This window comes from Mustela nigripes, chromosome X (genome assembly GCF_022355385.1).
Source record: "Mustela nigripes isolate SB6536 chromosome X, MUSNIG.SB6536, whole genome shotgun sequence".
NCBI classification, from domain to species: domain Eukaryota; kingdom Metazoa; phylum Chordata; class Mammalia; order Carnivora; family Mustelidae; genus Mustela; species Mustela nigripes.
In genome coordinates this window covers 87,289,015-87,316,496 of record NC_081575.1, presented here as the reverse complement: position 1 = coordinate 87,316,496, position 27,482 = coordinate 87,289,015, and the positions used below count along the sequence as shown (strand labels likewise).

The window sequence follows — 27,482 nt, the reverse complement described above, 5'->3', positions numbered from 1 at the left end:
GTCTTGAAAAGCATGTGGGCTATCTATGGGAAGATAATTCCAGATGTAAGCTCTGATAAACATTGGAATGATGTTGCCTTCCCTGGAGATGTAAAAAGGAAGACCTCACAGTGAAATGTGCTGGGAAGTTTAGACATCATAGCCTCTCCTAGAAACAGGAAGTTAGACCAGAACAATTAATAGACAGATTTTTCTTGAACATCTGTTGAAGGTGGAAGGTGCAGAGGAGGTCATACATGGTCTCTACCCTCCTGAAGCTTATGGTCTACTTGGTAACACAAAATGTTGTCATCAGAGTGACAGCTCAGAGGCTGCAAGTAGGGCTGACTTATCCATTAGGCACAACAGGCACAGTGCCTGGGGCCCATGAAAATGTTTTAATTTCTTTTAAAATCAGAAGAAAAACTTCTAGGTCGAGGAATGTGTTTGGATAGCTAATACTCTAATATTCATCTTAAAAACCATTAAGTCATAAAACATAATTTTTAATGTTTTTGTATGCAAAAAGGGGCATCAAAATACACACACACACACACACACACACACACACACACACGTAAAATATATTTGTCTGCTGGGGCCACCATAACAAAGAACCACACACTGGGCAGCTTCAACTACAGAAATGTATTGTTTCACAGTTCTGGAGGCCAGACATCTAAGATCAAAATGTCAGCCAGGAATGGTTCCTTCTGAAGTTTGTGAGGGAAACAACCATTCCTGGCCTCTCTCTTTGGCTTGCAAGATGGCCATCTTCTTCCCGTGCCTTCACATCATTTTCCTTCTATGCAAATCTGTTTTTCTTCACATGGTATTCTTTTCATAAATCACCAGCCATATTGCATTACGACCCACTGGAATGACATCACCTGAACGAATTACCTCTATAGCTACCCTGTTTCCAATTAAGGTCAAATCCTGAGATACTAGAGATTAGGACTTCCACATATGAATTTTGGAGGGGACACAATTCATCCCATTATGGGTTGTGACAGTAACTGCCTGGGGTGAGGTGGTCAGTGCAGGAGGGAGGGTAGAAAGCCCAGAAGCTGGAGGACAGAAGACGAGGACCTCAGGCATTCTCAAAGGATGGGACAAGGAGAAGAGGAAAGAGAAGATGGCAGACATGTAGAAAGAGACAAGGTGGAAATTGCATGATCAAAGGTCTCAGGTGCCAATGGAGGGCATGAACTTGGGGGATACATAGGGGAAGTCAGTTTGTCTGGTATTAGGGGAGTAGCAAAAGGAAGGTTGGAAAGGGAGCTGTAGCCTTTGTTCTGGAAAGCCTTGAACACAGGCTAAGTGGGAACACTGATGCTATGATTTCTGAGTCTCTTCCTTCTTTTGTCTACCTGAACTAATCAGCTTGGTAAGATTAAGAACCCGAAGGTTCATTCTTGTTTTAAAGCTGTTGGTTTGCATTGAGATTATTGAAGCTTATTGAAGATGATCAAGCCTCCAAATTATTGAAAAAGGGAGTTGACCTATTTCTGATAACCTTGAAATATTAATTAGTCTCCATGTGTTATTACTTAATCAGCCTCTATTTCCTATTCTAAGGGCATGGCAAGAGAGCAAAGAAACCATAGCCTGTCTCAGCTTTCAAATAAAACTCAGTCTCTTTGGAAAAACATCTGGGACTAATGTGGATACTAAAACTGTTACCTCACACACACCAGCTTCATTTGCTCTTTCATGAAGAAAATTTTCCTCTTATGGTTGCCCAGATCCACACGTCTATTATTCAGGATCTGATGTAGCATGGGCACCATTTGTGACCACATCCTCTGAAAACCACTTTAAGTGGGTCCGGAGTCTTTAAAAATAGGCTGGGCTCTGGCAGAGCTTGCAAGCATAGGAGGGAAAAAAGCAACAGCTTAGCTTTTTTGAAAATAGTTTTAATTTTAGCCCTTCTTTTCTTACTTATATGCCCTTACAGATCTCAGGATATTAGTGGAACTAATATTCTGAATTTCTTATTAAAAAAAAAAAAAACACACAACATAGATTCAAACCGACTGTCTGATTTAAAGTCGTGGATGACAAAAAGCCCGTTTTCTATATAGTTCTGGTCTCCTAAAAGTACTTAGCTCTGTGTTTTCTTGGCAAACCAGTCTGTGGGGCTGATTGAATCTCTCCACACGGTGACAGGACTTCTTCTTAATTATTTCAATTGTGACTCCTGGGACACTTCTGAGCAGTAGTGTGTTTCCATTCAGCGGTGACATTAGAGCAAGTTGCTTCTAAATGGCTGTCAAGCACGTTGCCATGGCAATGGAGCCCGGCTGGTCATCTGGAATGGAAGTTCAAGTTCTGCCGGTAGTCATTCTCAGACTTGGTGTGCCACAGAAAGACTTATCTGTCTGGGTGTTTGTCTGAAACACTCACTCCCGGGACACCGCCCTCCCCCAAGCGTTCTGATTCAGGAAGTTTGGGGATGACGGTATTTATAACCATCTCTCCAGATGATGACCGTTCAGGTGGGCCATAACCTCATCATCAGAAAGACTGCACGCAGTACCCCACTATGACTGAAGCCGTGTCCCCTACAGAGTGATGGTCTTCATCCTTGTTGGGTCAATGTTCAGGGCTGCCCCCTCTTTCAAGTCTTCCGAACATCTGCATTCTGCCTGTTGCAGGGTCATTATATGTGAGCGTCTGCCATGCATATGCTTTGTGTTTATTTTCTGCCTTTTCTGGGTAAGATTCCCCAGCTCCACAAGCAAGGTCGGCTGTTAGTAATTCTCTGCTTCAATTGGCAAATGACCTACCAAGGACATGCAATTGAAATTAGCATATGCATTCTGAGACATCTACAATTTCCTTCTGCCTACAACTTCCTGAATAGTTTATTAAGGTGTGTGTATGGGGAGGGGAGGTAAATGGAAGAGCTCATGAAACCCCTTTGAAAGACCAGCACCTCATCTGCATGAGAAAGCAGCTCCTGGGGGCAGGATTAGAAGGGTGTTCTGGAATTCAAGAGTTCTGAACCTTAGGGTTTTTTTCCCCAAGGGGTGAGGATCAAGCATGTTGGTTTATGTGAATGAAAAGAATGAATTCTTTGTTGAAAATAGAGTTCAGTATCTTTGCAGTGCTTGCCATCCACCCTGGTGACTGGGTGATTTACCTTTATTTGGTTCTTTGTAAACTTCTGGAGGGACAACTATTAGCTAACTATCAAGGGGTAAAGCTAGCCCCTTGTTAGTATTGACTTGGAGCAGGAGGTGGAGCTTCTCAGCCCCTACCATTGCAGAAAGTCTAGCAGAGCCGGCTCAGTTGGAGGAATATCTAGTTATCAATTAACCTCTTAACTTCTCAGCTTCTCAAAGGATATCCTAGATGACCCTTTCTTCTGTTTAACAATCGCTAATAAATCCAACTGCATTTATTCAACATGCAAATATTGAAAGCACTAACCAACCATGTCTTAGGCATTGTGTTAGAAGCTGCTATCTGAAAGAGAGATTTTAAAAAACCCCACAATCTTTTCTTGGAAGTTTTGAGCCCCACTTTCTTCCCCGAATAGGTGGCTCAGACAGGACTTCACAGGGCATGTACCAAATACGCCTATTTCGGAAACTAAAACCCACACAAGACAGCATGGGGGCTGGTACTTTATTAGTTCCTGGTGAGGGTGGAGAATCACCTTTCCAGTTCTACTTTGCATTTTACGAAGTGGAATGATCTTTTAGAACCGCAAAAACTCTCATTAAAGTGCTCTCGATCTTAAACCTCTCTTCCGGGCTGAATATGTTCAGATGCCTTCATTTTCTTCCACTTGGTCTGGGTTTTAAACGTTTTTCAAACATTATCGTTTCAAAGCAATTGAGTTTGCTGTCAATGGAGGCAATTTTTGCATGGAAAACACATTGCTACTTGGAAATTCAATAGCTGCAAAATGTAAGTGGGTAGTATGGAGAAGAGATGGTACCAGTGTGGGCTTTGGTGCCAGATACTTAAATTCAAATCTCATCTTGGCCAATTAGTAGTTGTTGGGAACTGAGCATGTTTCTTAATGTACAAGGCTCAGTTTTTCCCTGTGTGTGAGCGACTAGCTCCTTGAGGAGGATGTTGAGCTGATTAAATGGGTCACCCAGTATAAAGCATCTCGCCCATAAATGTCAGTTTCCTTTCTTCATTTTCCTGCTACCCCAAATAAGAACACTTAAGGATGGAAATGCATTAAGGGCAGGATGTATGTCAAAAGGAAAAGATGAGAGAGTTTTGGTCTTAAATGACCTTGATCTTTGGTTATTTATGGAGTTATCTCTTGGTTCTGAGAAAGTTTCCAATTAGGCTTCTAAAATGTATTGGCTATTATAACTAGAAGCAAAGCTGATCTCCTGTCTATTTTCTTCTCTGGGTCTATCCATCCGTCACCCAGCCCTCCCACATTCTTTCTTTGAAATAAAATACTGTGGAAACAAGGTAGTTGGCCAGATGCATACTTTAAAGCTCTCATGGGGGACCACATGGTAATTCTTATTTAGGACTGAGTCTAAGAATCACAAGGGAGCTTTTTAAAACTTTTTAAAATGTTCTGGGCCCATCACAGACCTAGTAAATCCCATTCTCTGGACGTGGGGAGCTGGCATGGGAAAGGTGCCCAAGTGATACGAGTAGTAACCATTACTTTAGGGCAGTGTTTGCAAACTTGAGTGTGCATCAGAATCACCTAGAGGGCTTGGCTCTCCCCATTCTCCACTTCATTCCCAGACTCTGATTCTACAGATCCAGGGTGGTGGGGCCCCAGAATTTGCATTTATAACAAGATGATGCTGATGCTACAGGTCTGAGGATCGCCCTTGAGAACCACCGAGGTAAGGCTTTCTTTGTATTAATACAGTGGGAACTCGGTTACAACCTCAGCAGCCCTAAGCAGATACAAATAAATGAAGAAATAAGCCCCTTTAAGTCAAGTTGAAAGACAACAATTGTCAAAGACAATGGATGGCAAGGTTAAGAGGTGAAAATGACTGTCTTCAATAATGTGGATATTTTCGTTTGTTATTTTTATGATTCTGATGCCAGTGGCTTGCAGAGAAAGTAGACTTTGCACCTTACTAGTGAAGGTGGGCTATGAACAAGCAGTCAGCTGCTTCTGGAAAGGTGGGCAGCCTCTTGGGGACTCTCCCCCTAACCTTCCAATGGGCTGCAGGGAGATTAGGCACTGAGTTTGACACTAAAACCACAGGCCTGGATGCCCTCTTATGCTGCCGGTGTGGGATGAGGTGTCCCTCTTACCTGTGCGTGGTTTTTTTTTTTTAAGACTTTATTTGTATTTATGAGAGGTCAAAGAGGGAAACAATATATAGTTACATTTTTCGATGTTTTGGTCAGATCTCTATGGAAGTCTGCAACATGTGGCTTCCAAGCATCAGTCAGATGGAAGTGTGATTGTCAGGGTTTTCATGTCGGCAGAAGGGTTAGGCTTCTTCGTGTAAAATATTATCTTTCTGCTTGGGAAAAGATCTTCAAACAATTCCTCAAAATATGGATTTTTTAATGGAGCTTGAAAGACAAAGCCATAATTTTCACGGAGACCAGGGAGTTTTCAGAAGACATTTAAAGAGGTGGATGGAATGTTGAGTGCTGTAAAAAGAAAAGTGTAAAAGAATCTGGGGGCTGGTAAGCTGCTAGATCACAGGAAATATACGGAGGATGAGCAGAGTCTGAAAATTACATAGTTTGGTCAATTTGATTATCAGTGGGTGGATTATTTGGTTTGTTGATTATCTGCAACAAAATTTTAATCCCAATATGGTTTCTTTCGGCTAGCTTTGCCTGCAATTAGCTAGCATGTGCTTGGGGAATGCCGACACACTATAATATTAGCTAGAGGAAAATATAATCGCCAAGGTAAATCTGCAGCCACTGCAATGTGTCCAAAAGCCAGACGCCACTGGGTTTTATTTTGGATGTGGTTTTGGATTATTCAGGCTCTAAAAATGCAGATAATCAGAAGGTGAGTGAACTCTTCCCTCCCAGCACGCGGGACTTCCTTTTGATCCCCTTCCCATAGCCCTGCTTTCAATGGGCTCCCTTCCTGCTCAAAAACCTACCTGAGCATCCTGCGCTGAGAGCTGGAGCACCGGCTTTTCAGTGCAGGTGTGCGGCAAATGCCAGGAACCGCACTGGGCTTCTCCCACTGTAGTTATTTGTAAATCTCTGCTGTCAATTTTAGGTGAGGTCTCCAAATGCCCCTTATGGGTCACAGGCAAGTATTGCTCTGTCCCCTAGGAAGCTGTGTACAGGTGAATGAGCAGAAGGTAGTAATGGACGGCCGCACAGAGTTGACGTTTAGCTATAAATAGAAATGCATTTTTCAGAGAAACCACAGTAAATTTAAATGGAAATTCCCCAGGAAAACAACTCAAACTTTCCCCAGGGTTCCTCCCTCCACCTGTTGGGATTAGGTTCAGCTGCATGTGACAGAAAACCCAAACCAAAAGAGCAGAAACAAATGTGAGTAAAATAAAATAAAATAAAAGTTAAAGGTCCATTTCTCTCTTATTCAGATAGTAGTTTTATGAAGTTATCCCAGTGAGGGGTTCCTGTCAGCTTGATGCTTAGCTAGGCTCAACAGGTGGAGTTCACCAAGATGCCTGCAGAAGCTCCAGTTTGTCTTTTAGCTGCCAGAAAAGCAGAAGGGTCAAGGAAGGGCATGTTCTTTCCCTATGGGGACCAATCTTGGAAGTTTCCCAGAACTCTTCTGCTCACACCCCACTGTCCCGAAGACTTAGTCATGTGAACACATCAGTGAGCCTGAGAAGTGTTGTCTTTATTCTGGATAGCTCTGTGCCCAGCTTAAAAAAAAATGGTGGATTCTATTGCTAAGAAAGAAAAGCCGAATGGATATCAAGAGATAAATTAAGTCTCTGTCACACACTGCTTGTCTTTTATTAAGGGCAAAGCAAACAGACTTCCAGGAGGGCTGGTCTTCTATTACAGGTCGCCCTTATGGTTCAGAGGAAGAGAAAACCTGTTCTTTCTCTTTGTCTCCCTTCATAGTCTCTCCAAGTCCCCCTCTACTCCCTGCCCACCTTTCCCGTGGCCCTCACCTCAAGAAGCTGCTGTGATGGACCACTTTGGACGACTCATCAGGAAAAATTGTGCAAGTCTTTGAAATAGAAAAGAAAATTACTAAGTGTTTCGTCTAGTGTACCTTTCATGGTTATCCCCACTGTTCACTGTCATTGAGCTTTTCTTTTCTTTTCTTTTTTTTTTACAACTCTGTAAGTTGTTGACAACTGATAAGAATGTGAACTATTTTTCCCCCACAGGAACACAAATTCATTGTGTCTGGAGGAATGCAATTGGTTATTGGCTCATTTTGCACATCTCTGTAATTTTGTCTCAGGATTCCTTTTCTGCTTATATATGTGTGATGCTTTGAATTCTTTTTGGAATAGGTTGTAAGAATTCACTGATTCCCTTATTAACTAATGAGTTAAACCTCTGACAGGAGTTCAGTTCTTGGGTGTAAGAGAGTCACAATTATACCTTCTTTAAAAAATTAACCTTTAGGATTCTTGAGCCTGATTTTGTGCCTGGTGTTTTGGTATATTCTGATGTTCTCAGTCGTCTCTAAGCACCCCCACCCAACCTATTCTCTGTGGGTTTTTCCTGTACGCTGTCATATTTAAAAAAACAAGCCTTAAAAGGCAGCATCATTAATAACATACTAATGGCAACACCATTTACTGAGGGAGGATTAGCTGGATGACACACACACCTTCCTCACCCCACACTGGTGAAAGGAGGGTGATTATACCCATTTTACAGGTGTGAAAACCGAGGTCTGGTGTGGCTCAACATCTTTTCCAAATTCCCATAGCTACAGAATGGCAGAGACTTGATTTGAGCTCAGCTCCAACTCCAAGGCCAGTATCTACTTCCCAGTTCCCTAAGCTCCAGTGTTAATGGCCAGAAGTGACCATTGCACCTTCCCTTTCCGGGATATTTACACAGTAATGGAGAATTGTGAGACCCAAAGTTTAACCCAAAGGGATGGCTTTCTACTAGTGGGATTTCAGACTTTTTTGGGGCTGAGATACTTCCTTGGGGCACAATTCCAATCACTCCACAAATTATTCCTTGCCTATTGAGCTTCTGAGTATAACTAGCTTTGCTGGGAGTGGTGAGTGTTGGAGACAGTGGAGTTCCAACTCTCTTAGACATGGGACACACAAAAGTAGGAGGCTCTCTCTTGCTTGCTACTCATCTCACAGAGGAAGAAACCAAGGGCCAGAGAAACATCTCTGACTTTCGGCAGGGGTGGATCTCCCTGCTAGAAGAACACTTGGCAAGTAAAGGATTTAGAGGGTGTGACACAGTGATGAGGACCCAGGAGGAGACAGCCAAGGAAGTGGAAAGTGTCTGAGATGTGGATTAGAAACTCTGAGGTTTGAGGGCTGATTCTGTTGTGCGTTGCTGGATAGGTAATTTTAGCTCTTTCCCCCTAAGGGCTCTTATCTTGAAAATCAGGGAGCTACGGTTTCTGAGATCTTTGCAGTGCTAAAAATCTTTGAGTCTATGAAACAAACACATTGGATTTATTCATCACTGTCAACTCTAAGTCTTCTTGCCTGTGAGGATAAGTCACATATCTCTTTTGTTCCACCACCACACTGGCAGTGTTCACATAATTACCTTCTTTGGTCCTTTTAATAATTTCTGGAGGACATCAGGAGATTATTCCCATTCCCATTTTGGAGATGAAAAACAGAGGTCAAGAGGTTCAAGAATCTACCCCAAAGGTCATATTTGAATTTCAGGGTTCCTACAGGTGGATTTTTGGAGCATTTTGATATGTCAGAGGATTGGGGACCTTTTTTTTTTCCTAAAGATTTTTTTATTTATTTGAGAAAAAGAGAGTGAGAGAGCAAGCACGAGGCGGGGGGAAGGACAGAGGGAGAAGGAGAAAGAGAAGCAGACTCCTCACTGAGTAGGAAGCCCCACACGGGGATCTTGATCCCAGGACTCTGAGATCATGACCTGAGCTGAAGGCAGATTCTTAACCAACAGAGCCACCCAGGCGCCCTGGATCTGGGGCCCTTAAGAAAGTCCCAAGTCCTCAATGCTGTGATGACAACTAAGCATGCTTTTTGCATGTGGTTTCAAACATTTCAAGAAATGATTTGGAAGAATTCTCTAGCTAGGAGAGGAAGAGTTGGCTTCATCCTGAAAATGGGATTATGAATACCCACCTTGCCTCTGCCTTCGGCTCAGGTCATGATCCCAGAGTCCTGGGATCGAGCCAGGCATTGGGCTCTCTCAGCAGGGAGCCTGCTTCCTCCCCTCTCTGCCTGCCTCTCTGCCTACTTGTAATCTCTGTCTGTCAAATAAATAAAGTCTTAAAAAAAAAAAGAATACCTACCTTGCAAGGGTGTTGTGAAGATTAAATGAGATAATGCAGGTGAGACCCTTAGGACCCAGCTGGGCACACACTGGGCACATCCAAAGATCTGCTGACATTACTCATAATACTGTTGTGTTGGAGGTATTACTGTTCAGTAGTACTACTGTTCAAATATCTGAAAAGATATTTGCTCATGATACCTATCAATGAGGATGTCTTTGCCAATAGGCATTCAATTCCAGCACTCAGTATCAATACAATAGCCCTATGAGTATAACTCACTTATCTCTAATTTAAAATCAAATAAAATTCCTCTGGAGCAAAACAATCAGCTAATAGCATACAGAATATAAACACGATCATTGACTTGGGCAAGAGGCACATCTGTCTCTTTAATTTAAGCTGCTGGATTTGATGGCGTGTTTAGAGATTTTTTAAATTTATTTTTATTTTTTTTAAAGATTTTGTTTATTTATTTAATTGACAGAGACAGAGAGAGAGTGAGAGAGGGAACACAAGCAGGGGGAGTGGGAGAGGGAGAAGCAGGCTCCGAGTTGAGCAGGGAGCCCAATGCGGGGCTTGATCCCAGGACCCTGGGATCATGACCTGAACCAAAGGCAGACGCTTAATGACTGAGCCACGCAAGCTCCCCTAGAGTTTTTTTTTTTTTAAGTACTTTTCATTTTTAGCATAAAACGAATACATTCACAAAGTAAATATTTCAAACAGAATAGGACTTTATAAAACCAAAACTGCTGACTAGACTATTTTTTCCCCCTAATCCACCTCCTACCCTTCAGAAATAACCCTGTTAGTCATTTCTGGAATCTTCCTAAGAATTGTTGGTGAATCTAGGTGTACTTATCTCTACATCTTCTTCGGAACAAAGCTAACAGGATTGTATTGTATTGTTCTGTGCTTTGGTTTTTTCCTCTTAAGAATGATCGTGGACTTTATTCTCTATCTGTTCATCTCTCTACATTTAGTATTCCAGGTATTAATATATCATAATATAGTTAATCTGTCCCTTCCCTTTGGTTACTCAGGTTATTTTCCTTTTTTCTTCCATCACAAACCACACGATAGTGAACAGCCCTGTAATGAGGGCTGTGTGTGGACTCAGCATTGCGCTGCCAATCATTACAAGATGCACTGGGGGCTTGAAGTTCCCCAAAGGACCAGCTGTGACCATCACAATGTTTATACTGTGACCAAAAGCAGTGACTACTGAAGAGAATGTGGAAGACCACTGCATTGCTCTTATTAGCATGCAAATATTTATTGGGATTCTCCTTGAACAGAACAGATTGTCTCCTTAAGCCCGTATGGGTCACAATGTTACCATGAAACAAAAGAAGGGATTTGAAAGGGCTCTTGTCAAGTCAAAAGTGCTGTACAGTTGACCAGTCCTGTTCTGAGCAGCATTGTTTACTGGCTACTAGCATGTTCTTTTGGGATGAGGCTCACTGAGCCCCAAAGCCAAGGGCTCTGCTCCATCCTTCTCCATCAACCTTCTCATCAATCATTTACTGAATATATTCCATTTTGCCTACACAGTGGGTCCAGGTTGGGTTCTTTCCAAACCCTTCTCTTCCCCACTACTTTCTTTCAATATGCCATCCCATCTGGCCATAGGGAAGTCCTTACTGTGTGCTAGGCACCATTAGCAGTATAGTAAGTACACAGTCTTGCAAGGTATGTAACACCTCCCCCCTTTACAGGATGAGGGGAGAAACTGCGGATCAGAGGGGTTAAGTGACATCCACAGGGATTACACAGTCTGTATTTGGTGACCTGGGATTGAAACCTAGATGTAATAAACCCCTAAGGCCACGTGTTTACTTCTGTATCAGCCGCCTGCTACCTGGTCTCTGTTAAGACTCATTTCTTCCCCTCTGGTTAATTTTGCTAGATTAGGGTCTGTAAAATATCATTTAAAAACAATTTTCCACCCAAAAGCCTACAAAGACCTACTTCCCAAAACCATGCTGATTTTCTCAATGAAATGAAAATGTTAATCTTTGAACTCAGAACCTTAATGAACTTTCCAGAAAAATTGTCTGCCTGTCTTTGCCCCTCTATCACTGCAGGGAAAGAGTTTATTTAGGGAAGTTATAAGGAGATCTTTTGAGTCAGACTGACACAAGCTCCCATTCCTATTCTACCACTTACTAACTGTGTGGATTTGGGCAAGTGAGCTAATCTCTCTCTCTTTTTAAAAATATTTTATTTCTTTATTAGAGAGAGAGAGAAAGAGAGAGCAACCGGGGAGAGGAGCAGAGGGAGAGGGACAAACGGACTCCACACTGAGCATGGAACCTGATGAGGGGCTGGATCTCATGACCCTGAGATCATGACCTGAGCTGAAACCAAGAGTCGTTGGATGCTTAACCAACTGCACCACTCAGGTGCCCCTGTTTAAACCTCCGTGTCCTCATGCATAAAATGGAGGGACCATACTTATATTATCCAGAATCCTTACAACCCTACTGGTTACAAAAAGAGTCAGGGAGCTATTTTTCTGTTATTCTGTATCTAGCTCAAGACTCTGCACCTGGTGGGCGAGCCATGACAGCTACTGGAATGAATGGATTGAATGAAAGGTTTGTTAGGTGAAATAAGCTAAGCAAGGGACCGCCTTGAGAACTGGGGGGTGGTGTGTGTTTGTCTGCTGGAGGGACTGTGATGAGGAAGAAGATGTGGAAAAGACAGTAGTCTCCGAGGAAACACATTTGAACAGAAAAGCCATTAATGATGGTGCCTGACCCCCAATAGAGAGGCAAGGAAGTCTAAGAAAGAGGCATTGGTACATGTGGCTCCTCCTCGGCATCAGACAGTACTTGGGCTGATTTGTTTGTGCCTATCAGAGAAGTACGGTGAGACACAAGCTACATTCTGCAATCCCCATGACACAGTACGCACACGACTGAGGTCTCAACATTAGAGTGCTAGAGTTTGATATCCTCAGGAGGGATGTTATAATAAAGGTATGTTACTATTTAAAGGATTTTTGACTGATGTTCACTGTGGTTTCTTTACATTCTCTGAAGGCTTTTATTTACTTACCCGAGAAAGTTAGGGCCCATTAACATTAAAAACACATTAAAACATTAAAACATTAAAAACACTGTAGTTTCAGATTGACCATCTAAAAGTCACTTGACTGGGGGTTTGATGCTTCATGAGAGTGGGGTGAGGGGAGGGGAACAACAAAAAACAGCAAAACAAACAAACAAAAAACCTCTGAGAGATACAGTCCCACCAATGTGGGATTGAAAATTGTTCTTTGTGTTATTATTTCACACCTGGGTCAGATCCGTGTTTGCCCAAACTGAAGTTTCCCTACATTTCTTTTAGATTTTTGTCTGTGGGAGTATATAAAATGGAGGGAGAGGCAGTGTGGCCTAGGGAAACAAAATAAAGGAGCAAAACAATCAAAAGTAAGCATGATCGTAAAATATATGAATATGTTCAAATTCAAATGATATTTTAGAAATAAGTAAATTTAAATCTGTGAGGAATAAGACAGATTGGTGCAGAAAAGCAAAACAAAAGAACAAGGATAGTGAAGAAATAGATCTGTTCATGTAACACCCACTGGTGTAAATGTTTGCTTCTTGGTATAATTTGAATAAAAAAAGCATAATATGATTTATTCCATCTTAAATAAAACCAAATGGCATTAGGGATCTCCCCAAGGAAGGACTTCAAGGGCATGAAAGGAGTTGTCCTAGGACCTACCTGCACAGGATACCAAGAATGTCTCATTGTGTGTGTGTGTGTGTGTGTGTGTGTGCACGTGTGTATGTGCATGAACACGTGTGTGTAGTATGACAGGCATATAGAACACTCCAGAAAGGGGATAGTGGAAACCTGGGTGGAGTCCAGAAAAGGAAGAACAAATGGTGGGGTGTTGGTGTTGGTTGTATATACATCTGTAATGTATGCCTGGGTTTTTGAGAGCATCTGAGGGTTCTGCAAATGTAGCATTTCTCATTTAGAAATCAATAAACATTGGCAGTTTTGCATTTCCTCCTTTCTGTCTATATGCAGTGATTCTCAACCTTAGTTGCACCTTGGGGTCATGTGGGCAAGTTGCATAAAATAGGGTGCGTTATGACAGACCAGTTAAATCAGAAATTCTGGGAGCTGGAACCTGGGCAGTATTTTTTTTTTAATTTCCCAAGTGATCCTAAAGCATTGTGAGAGTTAACCATTGGCCCAGAAGTATTGTTTAAAGTGCAGTGCTTGTAACTTCAATTAGGATTGTAGCCAGCAAACTACTTCTGGAATTTAAGGGTTCTTAGTGGCCATAAAGCCCTGAGACAGTCTTTAGATAACAGCTATGTATGGGTTTTGGTGATCCAAGTAGGAATCCTGGTTCCATCACTTACTATTGGTGAAGCCTTGAGGAAGTGCCGTACTTACCTGAACCTCAGTTGCTGCACCTGTAAATTGGAAATAACATTCATTTCATGGTGTCATTAAGAGGATTAAGCAAGAGAATGTACATATGCACAAATTATCTGGTACAAGTCAGCATTTGTTCCACACTTTCCACTCGTTCATCAGGCCCTGCCCCACCCAAACCAATGAAGATGTTTAAGACATTTATCAAATCTGCAGACACAAAACGGGGAACTGTAGCCAATGCAAGAAATGTTAGAATCAAAATTCCAAAAAGGATTTTGACAGGTTGGAAAGATGGCTGACACTTGCAAGATAAATGCAGGGACTTGAACTTAAAATTTAATAAAAAATATAGAGTCATGATTTATACCAGGACAGGATATGAGAGTAGTTCCTCTACACAAGGTCTGAAGTTTCACTGACAGATTTAATAAGGGGCAGCTGTGTAGTGTGACTGCTAAGAAACCTGATGTTGTTGGAAGTTGAATGAAGAGAAATGTGGAATGTCAGTCTCAGGACTGAATCTGATTTTTTTTTTAAGATTTTATTTATTCATTCGACAGAGAGAGATCACAAGTAGGCAGAGAGGCAGGCAGAGAGAGAAGAGGAAGGAGGCTCCCCGCTGAGCAGAGAGCCCAAAGCGGGGCTCGATCCCAGGGACCTGAGATCATGACCCGAGCCGAAGGCAGCGGCCCAAACCACTGAGCCACCCAGGCGCCCCCTGAATCTGATTTTTAAAAGCTCATCATACCACAACATATACAGAAGACCTACTGTGTGCCAAGCTCTGTTCTAGGCTGTGGGGATACAACCTCTTTGCCTCCTTGCAATTTAAATTCTGTGAGGAGTAGGGCTGAAGAGACAATACACAAATAAATAAGTTATACTAGCTATTAGATAGATATAAGAGCTTAGGAAAAAATCAGCAGGGAAGGCAGAAAGGCAATGTTGTAATTACAAGGGGTTATTTGCAATTTCAAATAAGGTGACAGGAGCTAGCTTCATTGACGTTTGGATAAAGATTTGAGGGCATTAAAGAATAAGATGTGGGGGAGGGTAGCACCTCAGGCGAAAGAACCATGAGCACAAAGATCTGGATGGAGGGTGTGCTTGTCTTATTCAAGAAAATGAAAGAAACCCAAATTGGAAAATTGCATTCAATCCGGGGCCTAATCTTTACTCTTTTTAGCTGAGGATAAAAGTAAAATATTTGGAAACAAAGCAACATGAAAAATACAAAATAAACTAAAGACAGTATAAATCACCCACTATTCAGGTATTCTTGACATTTTGGCATATTTCCTTCCAGGTTACAAGTAGACTGACATGCAGAAGTAGCAGAAAACAGCAAAGTTGAATTGAGATTTATTTTTTAGAGGCTCTTCAGAGCTCCATTTCTAGTTCCAGCGACTCTGTCTGTACTCCTAGAGTGTGGCATTCAAATTTGGGCCTTAGCTTACTTTCAAATTACTACAGGTCAAATGTAGCCTCTGACATTGCTTTCAAATAGTTGAAATTGCAAATGTTTATGCTACAGATCCTTTGCATTCAAAGGTGGATAACTTTTAAAGACAGCAACTTTGGCAGATAAGAAGTGTCCTCTCGGAGCTTTCATTATTAATGGGCATTGAACATTTTCCCCTATGTTTATTGCCCATTTGTAATTCCCCTTCTGTGATTTTCCTGCTTGTCAATAACCCTTTACAAAATGTGCCACCTCAACTAGAGTGCTTCTACGAGATGCTGAGCCAAATGGCGAAGACTCTTTTTGTTATAGGTTGCAACCTTCAGTGGTAAGTTGTTACCAAAAATGACTGCAATGATTCCACCCAGGCCATGTGCCCTTTTGTAACATGATTTTGCCTCTCCTTTTACCAAGAGGTAGAGTTGATTTTTCCTCCTTTAAATTTTGGCTGGCCTTGCAACTTGACAGTAGAACATGGCCAAAGTGACGATGTGACTTCCCGGCCTAAGACTTCAAAGGTTTAACAGCTTCTGATTTTGCCCTTTTATGAGAGAGTTGCCACAAAATGAAACTCAGGTTGGGTGACTGAATGAGTGACCAAGTGGAGAGAGAGAATCCACATGGAAGAGAATCCAAGTGCCCACCCAAGAGACAGCACCAGTCATTTATTAAGGAGTGGGACTTCAAAAATAGATGGTTGAGTGGGCCCTTCTTCTATCCTCCAGGCCCAGTGGAGTCACATGGAACAGTGAAGAGCTGTCCTGTTGACCTGTCCAAATTTCTAACCCACAGAATAAAGAGTAATAAAAATGGTGGTTATTTTTAGCCACCAAATTTTGGGGTATACAGTCATAGATAATTGACATGTAACAAATGTGGGAACATGGAATTTTTACTGTTTTCCTTTGAAGTGCTCCCATTGGGAAGCAGGACTAGACTTTTTTTATGTTGCTCTAAAGAGCAGAACTAGAACCTGCTCCAGGGAGGAGGTCACATGGAAGCATGTTCTTAGCTGGATATAAGAGCTGACAATAAGTAGGTGCCAACAATGGAATGGGTTATTTTGCAAGGTAGTGAGCTAGCTGTCCCTGAAGATAGTCCTAGAGAGCCTGGATGACCACTGATCAGAGACACCCATCATGGGGACCTGTCAAGTCCCTTCAAGTATTATGACTTCACTAGTGGGTGAAGGGGAAGGGAAACTGGATGCTGGGATTTTTAGTCAAATATGATCGCTAAAAGTTACTCAGAGATGAGTTTTCTGTTTGTAGAGTATCTTTATTTTCCATCTTGGGTTCTTTTACTGTTAAATTTTTAATGAGGAGCTCAAAATAAAGGTAATGGTCAAGATATTAGGATGGCTTAATTGTCATAAACATGGTGATTTGGGATAATACAATGGACAGTACTTTATCTTGCTTACATTTCTAGTTTCTTTCTTTCTTTTGAGAATCCAGTGGCAGGATTTGAGCCCTTCCCCACTCTTCACCTCCACTTTTATATGGAAGACTCCTATGAATTTAAATTTTTTAAGAGAAAGACAAAACATTCTTGAATGATAATAATGATGAATGTTTGGTTACACAACAGTCTGGTGAACTATTCATCTATGTTCCAAATGAAGGACCAAGTTTTGCTCACCAAGAAATAATATTTGTAATATACATAAAAGCACATAATAATATGTGCTTTTAGAATATCTCTGCATTCTTTCTTCCCTTCCATTCTCATTGCTACAGACCCTTCAGAATACAGAGGTAAGAAAATGCTTAAACAGAAATCTGTAAGCAAGGTCTTTGTAAGTCATAAGTCAGAGGCTCCCTGTGCCCATAATGGCATGTTAGAAGAAAAAAATCTATGACTGTGGTTGAAATAGTCAGATGGAAACTATAAGCTCTAAAGAGATTTCTTTGGCTTCTACAGTTCTTTACAGGAGTCTGTGACCCTGGGACATGAAAGGGAGAAAATAAATATTTCTCAATTCTAAGTAATGAAATAATATCACCCATACTTTGAATTTCCAAGAAAATGATAGTAATATAAAATTTGGAGCCTGTTTTCAAGGTTGGAAGGAAGCATGAAGTAGCTACCAACTTGGCAGATCTCAGTGTATATTGATGGAAAATTACGATCTATAATTATTTTCAGGCTGGGAGAAGGGGAAGAGTAACATCTTCATTAGACATATTTAGGTATGAACTCCATAATTTGGGTAAGCTGGTTGAAGTTTAATGAACTTATATACCTAAGCCAGGTATGGCTGCCTTGGTTCTTGTCAATACTTTTGGCTGTATGGGACTGTTCTTCCCTTTAATAGAGAAAAAAAGTCCAAGCTTTTATGAAACAAGTAACAGCATGATAAAATTTAACTTTGAACGAGCCATACATGTATGGATATCAAGTTTCCAAACTAAAATATAAGACCAAAATGCAATTTGAAAATGATACTGTTAAGTTTGGGTAAGAATGGATTCTTAGAAGGTCCACCCTCCTTGGTAGTGAATGGGAGAGTACTGAAATGGGGGCTTTCTCCCTTAGTCAATCCTAATGAATGGCTCTTCTGTGGGATGACTCAGAGTGTCTGACATGTGTTTCATTCAGTTGGGGATATAGTACCTGGGGCTTGATCTTCATCCGAGAAACCTGGAGCTGTTTGCGGTGTCAAGATCAGGGTAGCTATGCTATCCTATCAAGGGTTTGGTGGGGCAAGGGATGGGACAGGATGTATATGCTTATTTTAAAGGAAATTTCACTCTAGATAGAAGCATTCATTTTAAACTTTTCTTACAAACATGCGTGTGAAGGAAGAGGACCATATGGGCCAATTCAAAGATCTACCCTTGAGAGGGACATTTTATAGGGAAATAGAATGGCTAAATAATAATTTTTGGTACAAAATATGACAGACTGGTTTAAGATCACTAGACTCTTGACTTATAGTCAGCTATCAGTCACCTTGGTAGGTAATTCATTTCTTAGAGCCAAGACTTAATTCCATTGAGGTTTTTTTTTTTTTTGGAAAATTGTTTAAACATTCTTCAGAAAAGGGATTGTGAATTATATTCTATTAAAAAAAATTCTGTCCCAGATTAGGTTTGAAGGAAGTTTTCTTTTACTTGCATTTCTTAGTGACTAAGGAAGTAATCACAAGTGGCCCCAGAGTTCAGAGATAGAGCTACCTGAAAGAAAAGAACTGTGAGGGGCATGGAGGGGGGACACCTGGGTACTCAGTCAGTTAATTATCTGATTCTTGATTTCAGCTCAGGTCATGATCTCAGGATGGTGAGATTGAGCCCTGCATTGGGCTCTGCACTGAGCATGGAGCCTGCTTAGGATTCTCTCTCTCCTTCTCCCTCTCACACTCTTTCTCTAAAATAAATAGTTTTTTTTTTAAAGAAAAGAACTGTAGGGAATGTTGCCTGGTAATTGATGTGTAAGAAAGAGTCATTTTCAAACATCTGCCAGGACCAAAGGGTAGAGAGTAAGTTGTTTAAGTAAGATTTTTCTACCTCTACCTACCACCACCATCACTGTGGTGTATAGTGTTCAAATATGGCTGCCAATCATTCCTCCCATCTCTGTACACACTTCTGGCTCTGCTCACTGAGAGGTAGAGTCTGTCTTTTCTTCCTTTGAATCTGGGCTGGGATTGTGACTTGCTTTGACCAATAGAATTTGGCAGAATTGACTCTTAGCCTTTAAGAGGACTAGTGGATTGGACTTAATTTTAAAACCCAGAAGCCAGGTAAGAAGTCTGCGTATCTGAAAGCCAGGGTGTTTTGAGAAAGCCCAAGCTCACCATGTGGAGAGGTCACATGGAGTGAGATGTCCCTGCTATTTCCACCATCCCAGCTAAGGTTCTATTTTGAATGTACCAGCCTCAGCAAAATCAGAACGGCCCAGGTGAATCCAGGTCAGAAGGGTAGGTGCGGGGAAAGAGAGGTAATGTGCAAGTTGAGGAAGTAGACCAGAAGTCACCTTGCATACCTTCCCTTTGTAAGATTCCAATCTGAAGCCCTAGCTGGGAAAGCAAAAAGTTACAAGGCTAAATCAAGTGCATGGTTTTGCCTCCTGTCTTGGACTGGACATTCTAATTTTGCAATTGAGATTCTTTTGTGGTGCAAAATAAGCATAGGACTGTCTTTTACCTAAAAGGGAGCAGAAAATTCATGGGCCTGCAGACATTTTCATTCAGGGGCAGGGAAAGTCACTCCCACTGAATTACCATTAAGAGGGAAGTGTGAGGACAATCTAACAGTAAAGTTGAACTTTCATTATTTCATAAATTATGCTTGATCAACGTATACTGATCACCCTGCACATGGCCAGAAGCCCAACAGCCCACTTGTCAGGGAGAAGCTTACCTTTTCCTGAGTCTAAGACACTGCTCCCATTTCTTGGCAGCCCTGGGTTCCTGACTATCATTCTGAGTTCTCTTGCTATTGCCCTTTCTGACCCTTCACTGAGGATCCCCAAAGGAAAAGGTCTCCCTTTCCCCAATTTCCCAGAAGCATCATCCACCCAAGGAAATTCTATATAGCAACATTTTAATAGTGTCAGCTACTCCAGTAAATGACTTGAAATTAACTCTTATAAATCCACATTCTTAGTACTCTTAGGCAGTGGGAAATTCCCAGTGACTGCTGCTTACCTTGGATGATCTCATCTCTCTTCTGTGGTATCCAGCCTTGGAACACCCACATTTCTTCTAATTTCTAAAGCAGAAGAGTTCAGCTCCTCTTACCTATCCCAGACTACTTTCCAGATTAACAAAACGGGTCTTTAAACTTGTTAAGGCACCTGCTACACACTGCCTTAGGCACACGATAATGGCCGACTAACATGTATTCCTGTTCTGCACCGGCCAGGCCCACATGTTAAGTCCCATATGTGTACTCTACAATGTGGACATTGCAACAACCCCAGCGTCTCATTTCATAGTGAAAAAGCTGGGGTACAGAGAGCTAAGTAAAGTGTTCAGGTCACACAACTGGATAGCTGAATTAGAACTTGAATCCAGGGCTATAGGGTACAGAGGCCAACAACTCAACCATGGCCCTAGCTCCACCTTTAAAATGATAACTCTCTCTTTTGATGATGCCATCCTTAGGTAAGACCTCACTTCCCAGTAGTCACTGTTGAGAAACTATATGCACATTATTTGTCCCCTGTTTAGAACTAGTACCACAAGCGGCTTGGAGTTTTCCCCCTTATTTCATTTTTATGGGTACTTTTCCTGAATGTTGAGAACTTATCATTTGTTTTAATTTTTTAAATTTGAATATAGTTGACCCACAATATTACATTGGTTTCAGGTGTACAACATAGCGATTCATCAAGTCCATACATTATGCCGTGCTCCCCGCCAAGTGTCGCTACCATCTGTCACCACACGATGCTAGTACAATACCATTGGCTATATTCCCTGCGCTGGCTCTTTCATCCTCAGGGCTTATTTATTTTTATGTTTAATATAAAAATGTTCAGTGGCAGTTGATTGAAATTATGGTGATGTGGAATGGTTTGAGATGGCATTAGGAATTTGATACTTCGATCCTACCACAATCTCTTGCTCATACTCCTGAGATGCCTGGAGAAATCATCCTCCTGGGAAAAAGCCAAGAAACGGCAAAGCAGTATTTTCTCATGAGCTGTGGCTTTGTCTCCAAACCTTCACTCTGAACTCCAGTGATTTCTACCAGGCTTTGAGGAGCTAGCTAGGGGCCTAAAAGTGCCTTCCTCCAAACTATAGTCTTACTCCTCAAGGAGTGAAGGGCATTCTGACTCCTTCCTGAAGTTCCAGAAGAAGGAAGGAAAATTCTCTTTCCTTCATGTTCCTTTACAAATATATGCTCAGTGCTATTGACCTGCTGGGCAGTGCAGAAAATGTCGAAGACCAAACTCCATGCCTACTGCCATGCAGTTTATAGCCTAGTGGAGAGACAGACATTAAACAGCATAGCATGCAATGATGAGAATCATTTATAACATGTGCTCTGAAGAACAAGGATAGGATGGGATGGCCACTCTGAGATCTTGGAGGTGAGCAGGAGCCAGGCAGGTGAGGGTCAGGGTGTGTCCCAAGCCAAGAGAGTAGTAAGTGTGAAGGTCTGGCATCAAGAAAGGGTTTGATGAGTTGCAGGCACTGGGTCTTAACAGCAGATATGGGGCAAGTGGCATATCAAATGATATGGAGTAGGGCCTTTGAGACTATGGTAAATATGAGAGTTATTCCCCGCCTTTTGATAACCAGACCCAGACCCAGACTCTTGCCTCATTCTGTATGGTCCCAGTGGGTGTTGGGCAGGGACGTCACACAAGGTAGGCCAATCAGAGTGCACGTCTTGAGGATTTGAATGTTAAATAGAGTGATCAAGGATGGAGAACATTCAGGGCCATTGTTCTGAGCGTTTGTGTGAAGAGGTTTTCTGTAAGTTTCTGAGATTCCTAGAGCCCATGAATCTCCTGTCCTTTCCAAGTCCTGCTTGTTCAGCTTTTCCTTTAATTCTGGTTGAAGTTAGGTTTGATTGCTGTGACTCGCAACTAAAGAGACCAAATGGTAAAATCCTCAATTATTAGTAATCAAAGTAGATTAGGAAGCCAGCAATGTTGACCTTTAGAGGTTAGCATGGGCCAGACACGAGGCAATGTATTTTAAAAAATCACTCTGGTCTCCTTGCTTCCTCTTTTGCCCCCTTCCCTCCTCTCCCATAACCCACTATGAGAGCCTTGTACAGCCCGGGTGAGTGTTGGGGTGTGTTCAGCCTAGAGAAAGGGCAGAGAAGTCATAGAAAATGAGACAAAGGTGAGAGCCCACTTATTTCAATGCCCTGCTGTAGGTAGGAGAGAGAACTTGGTGGCCTGCTCTCTCTCTCTCTCCTGCCACCCTCCCAGCACAGGTGGTCTTGATGTGTCCCATCTTCTGAGTGGGGTACCTGAAAACCTTAATACACAATGATTCCATCAGCTAGAAACGATGATCCTCTGAGAGTCTTGCAATTCACCCAAGCAGATCAGTACTCACCCTTGTGTGTAGAATGAAATAAAGGCCTTAATTTGGATATATCCTTCCAAAAGGAATGAAGTATGGAAGAAAGGTGGAGGCACCGCTTGTCTTTTGAAGTCAGCAGGGGGTTTCTAGAGAGTGGTGTCAACTCTTCTATTTGCCCCTGCCTGCTGGGAGGCAAATTTCTTCTCTGATTCTAGGCTTCCCAGGCTAGATGGTCAAATTTTTAAGCCTCCCAGGGAAAGGCTGCAATAAATACCCATGACCAAAAGGAATCTGTGACTGAGGGTACAGAGGAATTTGTGGTGGAAGAAGAATTTGCCCATACAGCAACCTAGTTCTGTGAGGGCTGAGTTCTCTGGACTGAGGTAGGATCTGTGGACTTCCTTGGTCAACGAGAATAGTCCTCACTGGCTTGGTTCATGGCCATGAACAGAGGAACACACATCATTCTCGTTGAAGTTCCAGAGTAGGAACTGGATAGACAGAGGATTTGAGTGGGTTGTTTGTCCAGGAAGGTCCCCCCACTGAGAGTGCCCTGCATTTCTTGCACAGCCCATAGATTTTTTGCCCTCAGCTCTTCTCAGACCCTGATCCAATTTTCTGTGGACAGAACAGGGACACAGACACAGAGCACGCTGCTAAGATGATGGTAAGTTGGGGTGGAGAATCATGGTTGGGCTGCTGTTCTCTATAGGTGTCTGAAGGACCTATGCATTCTCAGAGCCCTTCTGGGTGTCCTGGGTGGGCACCAGTTCCCATCTTCTCCCTGTAATGTATTTCCAGTCAAGTTCTTGGCTATGCAGCAACTCCCACTGTCCTGTCCCTTGCATTACAATCTCATTGTTTTAGTACAGAACAGGGCCGTAGAAGCCGTCTAGATCAGCTACTCCACTTTATGGACATGGAGACCAGGAGTACTATAACCTACATATTTTAGGATAGAAGTGTCATGGCCAAGTCCTGAAGAGGAAAAATGTGATTGTTAAGGTCAATTTGAGATGGTTATATAAATGGAGTCATACCATATGGGTTGTTTTTGCATCTGGCTTCTCTAACTACAAATGAAGCTTCTGAGATTCACCCACGTTGTAGTGTGCATTGATGGCATGTTGCTCTTCATTGCTGGGTAGTATTCTGCTGTATAGACCCAGTAGCACATCCATTCACCTGTTCATGTGCCTGTGGATTGCCTCTGGCTTCTGGCTATTTTGAGTAAGGCCACCAATGAGCATTCTTGTACAAGTCATTGGATGAACATATATTTTTATTTCTTTGGGGTAAGTAGCTAGAATTAGACTTACTAGCTCAGAAGACTTAGATTTTAATACCAGCTGTGCCACTAATTTGTTGTTGCTTTAAGCAAATTATATACCTTCTCTGTGCTTCAGAGGACTCATTTATAAAAAGAAGGGGTTGGACTATATGGATCCCTGTGAGCTGTTCTCCTTAAAGCCTCTACATTCTGAATCTGTTGGTTGGGCGGGGAGGGGAGTAAACAGTGAAGGGTTGAGTCTCCCCCTTACACGGCCCACATAGCCTGACTAAATGTCGAAATGTTGACCTTCCCCATTGGAGTTTATTTGAAGAGGGAAGTGTTTCATGATTCAGAATGTTTAAAAATCATTGGCCTACATAATCTCTCAGATTCCTTTGACTCTAAAATTTTTGGAGTTGATGAGAGAATTTGCCTTCTTCCAAACTTCCATGAGTAATGTTCTGGGAACAACATCTAAGATCACAGAAGAGCCAGCTTGGGTGAAAATTACCTCTCTTTTCTCTCTCTCTCTTTGGCAGAAGGTGAAACTAAACTGTAACTGAGCTGAAATACAAACTCAAAAGAACATTGCAGACTTCCAGTTCAGACGAGATGGTATATGCATATTTCTCCCTGCTCTTCCTTGCTAAATGTGATTACAATCCCTGCAACTCTAATTCAGAAGGCAGCCAAAGGAGAAATCTTAAAGGTGGTAGGAGAAAGAAACTGGTTTGGGACTCCCAAATTAAAACCACAATACAGCTTCAGGGCATTGTAATGTCAGTCACCCCCACTCAACAGAAGAAAATGACCAGGCCTGGGGTTTCCTAACCCATACCCTAGCAACAGAAGACACCCAGCTGGGCTTGTTTCTCTCCTAGGTCAGATGGAAGTCCTTCTGACAACACCAGGCAAGCCCAGAACCACTGGTAAAGGAGTTCATTGGGGAGCAGTAAGTGGCAAGGGTAAGGCTATCCTTCCTCGCCCAGCCTGAGATTCCTCTCTTCTCCCAAGAGATACTGAGAGATGCCTAAGCAGGCAGCTCCAGCTAGAGAGATCCCAACCCAAATGGCCCAGCAGGCCAGGTAGTCTCTTTGTCCGCATGGGCTTACGACTCCCCTCCCCCCACCTAGAGACACCTGCCTGCCTGGCCTAGGGAAACCCCTCCCCACCCAGCAGCCCGTAAATAAAACAAAACAAAACTGGAAAATCTCCATAGAAAAATAAACGTTTTCAAAAGAGAGGATATACAGATGGTGAATAAACACACGAAAAGCTGTTCATATCATTAGCCTTCAGGGAAATGCAGAATAAGCCCACACATTAAGATATCACTACACACTTATCAGAATGGCTAAAGTAAAAAATAGTGATGATACCAAATAGTGGCAAGGATGTAGGGAATCTAGATGTCTCATGCACTGCCGGTGGGAATGCAAAATGGTACAGTGATTCGGGAAAACCATTTGGCAGTTTCTTTCATTTTTTCAAAAGATTTTATTTATTTATTTGACAGGGGGAAAGAGAGGACAAGCAGAGGGAATGGCAGGGGGAGAAAGAGAGAAGCAAGCTCCCCGCTGAGCAGGGAGCCCGAAGTGGGGCTCAGTCCCAGGACCCTGGGATCATGACTTGAGCTGAAGGCAGAAGTTTAACCAACAGAGCCACCCAGGTGCCCCAGTTTGGCAGTTTCTTAAAGAACTAAATGTGCAACTACCATATGACCCAGGGATTGTACTCTTGGGCAATTATCCCAGAGACATGACAATTTAGGTTCACCCAAAAACCTGTACATGAATAGAAACTTAATTCATAATAGTCCCATACTAGAAACCCAGATGTCTTTTGGCTGGTGAAGACTTAAATAATTTATAACACATCCATACCATGGCATACTTCTCAGCAGTCAACAGGAAAAAGGAATGAACTATGGATACAACTTGGATGACTCTCCAGAAAATGATATTGAGTGAAAAAAGCCCATTCCAGAAGGTTATATACTCTGTGATTCTATGTGCTTAACTGTTTTGAAATGACACAGTTTTTAGAAAGGAGAACAGATGAGTGGTTTCCAGGTGCCAGAAATTAAGGACCTGGGTGCGGCAGGAGAGAATATGGTGGAGGGGGCCAGAAGGAGGTGGGTGGGATCATGAAAGGGCAGCAAGAGGGATCCTTGTGGTGATGGAATGTTCTGTATCTCCACTCCGGTGGAGGTCACAAGGACCTGTGCATGGGGTAAACTGATATTAAAACAAAACACACTCACACACAAGTGAGCACAGGCAAATATGGGGAACTCAGAAGACGATGGCTGGATTCTATCAATGTCACTGCTCTGGTTGTGGCATCAAGCTATAGCTTTGCTATAGTTACCCCCTGGGGGACACTGGTAGAGGCTACACATCTCTCTGTATTACTTCCTAAACTTGCACTTGCATCTAACAATGATCTCAATCAAAAGTGCAATTAACAAGGGAGGGCTTTTCAAAAACAAGGCAGTAGATGGTGAGTAAACACATACCTGGATCCCCGGAAGGACAGATGTTTGAGGGAGTCGGGGTTGCTCTTCATTTCCAGAGAGCACAGTGACTGCGGAGGTCTCCTTGTCAGAATGTGAGATGCTGGGCTGCCACGGTTTCTTGCTCCTGAGGAGAGTCCTTAAAGCTCCTAACACTCTTTTTTCAAATTTAAAAAATGAGGTAACCTGCTTTGAGGTAGGGGAGGGGCTGCCAGTAAATGAGACTGTAATTAGTGAAGTATTTTCAGGAGCACTAGGGCTCTTATCCGTTCGTTATACCGGATCCAGGATGTTTTAATTGCCCTTTTATAACAAGTGCCTTGACAGACACTTTTGTCTTCACTCGATGTGTGAAAAAAAAAAAAAAAAAAGTCCACAAACTAAAACACTACAGCTTAGAAGAAACACCCCTTCTGAGAGAGGATGTTTTGAATATAACATCACATCGTTGATGGAATTTAATTATATACGAGCAGGTAAGTTTAGCACCTTGTAGCCAATTTTTACAGTTGTGATTTTAGGTTTCTGTAATATATTTACTTATATTTAACTTAACTTTTTCTAAACACTGAATCTGCAGGGAAGTTCCCCCTCTAAGTCAAGGCTGGCTGCGAGAGACAGAGATGATTGAACTTGCAGGGCTGTGGAGCACTGCCAAGAAGGGGTGACAAAGCAATGTTTTGGGGGGTCCCTTGTGCCTGGTCCAGACCCCTCCTTAAGACAAACACTCCTACCCCAGCTGCTGGGAGTACGGACTGTAGATGTGCCCCTCCCTGGAATCCTTCAGGGGGCTTCAGGGGACTTCCTCACCCAAGGCAAGGTCACCTCCCAGGGATGACCTGGGATCTATGACTGGCCGAGCCCCCGGCCTCCATCTGCGACAGCTCTGAGGGGCCCTCCCAGCTCCTGAGAGTCACATCAGGACTGGCTGAGGTTTCAGTTGCAACCACCTTGCCAGCTGCTTCGGCTTTCCTCATTCCCTTGGAGTTGTATCTCCTCAGAGTCACCTTCCAGGGAACCCAACCTGGGACAGGGTCTTTGACTGGGTTCCCAGAAAGCAAGTCTGAGGAGAACTTGGGTTCACGTAGTTTACTAGGGAGGTGACCGTGGGTATCAGGAGTGAGGGAGCAAGAGGGAGAAACAGGAAAGGAAAACAAGCCAGTAAGAGGTATGTCGTCAAGCAGGTCATGGCTGCGGGCCCCTGCGGAATCAATCCCTCTGGAGATGCCTGAGGAACATGTAGGGTCTGACTCAGGTTCGTCTCAGCAAAGGCTGGGGCGTTTATCCACATACATTGGCCTGCAGTTAAAAGATTGTTCCCTAGGGACACTCATCCCCCAGACTTCTGGCTGGCCTGTGCACACACTGAGCCATTTCTCAGGGTTTCTGTGAGCACTTTACTACAGAAAGTCAAAGAGGCCCAGCAGATATTTGAGGTGGGATGCTTGGCAGCTGGCAAGGACATTA

At 42.6% G+C, this 27,482-nt stretch overlaps 1 long non-coding RNA gene across 2 annotated transcripts; it reads right to left on the bottom strand.

Moving 5' to 3' along the window:
• Window positions 1-626: 626 nt before the first annotated feature.
• On the bottom strand, window positions 627-26,122 carry LOC132006915 (uncharacterized). 2 transcript variants are annotated; one of them, XR_009401256.1, is made up of 6 exons: window positions 26,019-26,122; window positions 13,790-13,809; window positions 7,062-7,120; window positions 6,063-6,304; window positions 5,320-5,592; window positions 627-2,767 (listed from the first exon to the last, which is right to left on the bottom strand). It is a non-coding gene; the product is annotated as an uncharacterized LOC132006915 (long non-coding RNA). The 2 variants fall into 2 exon arrangements; XR_009401255.1 differs by lacking the exon at window positions 7,062-7,120.
• Window positions 26,123-27,482: the final 1,360 nt, after the last annotated feature.